At 47.0% G+C, this 944-nt stretch overlaps 2 non-coding genes across 2 annotated transcripts; both read left to right on the top strand.

Moving 5' to 3' along the window:
- Positions 1 to 136: 136 nt before the first annotated feature.
- On the top strand, positions 137 to 255 carry LOC123179178 (5S ribosomal RNA). The gene has a single exon (XR_006490165.1). It is a non-coding gene; the product is annotated as a 5S ribosomal RNA (ribosomal RNA).
- Positions 256 to 626: 371 nt separating this feature from the next.
- Positions 627 to 745, top strand: LOC123179177 (5S ribosomal RNA). The gene has a single exon (XR_006490164.1). It is a non-coding gene; the product is annotated as a 5S ribosomal RNA (ribosomal RNA).
- Positions 746 to 944: the final 199 nt, after the last annotated feature.

Genomic DNA, 944 nt, shown 5'->3' with positions numbered 1-944 from the left:
GGGGGGGGAGTAAGTAGTATATATAGGGCATTATCCATTATTAGGCAACGGTTGTAATGGTAGTAAGAATGACAATCATCTTTGCAGTGGACCTGGGAGTGGAAAGCATAAGGGATGAAGGCGGGGGTAACATGTGGGATGCGATCATAGCAGCACTAAAGCACCGGATCCCATCAGAACTCCGAAGTTAAGCGTGCTTGGGCGAGAGTAGTACTAGGATGGGTGACCTCTTGGGAAGTCCTCGTGTTGCATTCCCTTTTTAATTATTTTTTGTCCTCGTGACAAACATATCGCATGTGCGCGATATATATTAACCTCGTTATATTATTTTTGACATTTGCGATATGTTTTAGCTTGCTGCTCATTGGTCACGCGTCTAGAGGCGGCTTTATGGCGCGAGGAGCGCGTTCTGAAAGGGGTAAAAAATACGTGTTGCTGCGGTATAGAGGGACGGGTGGAAACCGTGGTAAACTCGTCTCCGTGTTTGAGGGGGGGGGGAGTAAGTAGTATATATAGGGCATTATCCATTATTAGGCAACGGTTGTAATGGTAGTAAGAATGACAATCATCTTTGCAGTGGACCTGGGAGTGGCAAGCATAAGGGACGAAGGCGGGGGTAACATGTGGGATGCGATCATACCAGCACTAAAGCACCGGATCCCATCAGAACTCTGAAGTTAAGCGTGCTTGGGCGAGAGTAGTACTAGGATGGGTGACCTCCTGTGAAGTCCTCGTGTTGCATTCCCTTTTTAATTATTTTTTGCGCCTCGTGACAAACATATCGCATGTGCGCGATATATATTAACCCCGTTATATTATTTTTGACATTTGCGATATGTTTTAGCTCGCTGCTCATTGGTCACGCGTCTAGAGGCGGCTTTGTGGCGCGAGGAGCGCGTTCTGAAAGGGGTAAAAAATACGTGTTGCTGCGGTATAGAGGGAGG

This window comes from Triticum aestivum, unplaced genomic scaffold (assembly GCF_018294505.1).
Source record: "Triticum aestivum cultivar Chinese Spring unplaced genomic scaffold, IWGSC CS RefSeq v2.1 scaffold103952, whole genome shotgun sequence".
In the NCBI taxonomy this organism is placed as follows: domain Eukaryota; kingdom Viridiplantae; phylum Streptophyta; class Magnoliopsida; order Poales; family Poaceae; genus Triticum; species Triticum aestivum.
This window is presented reverse-complemented; position numbering and strand designations above follow the sequence as displayed.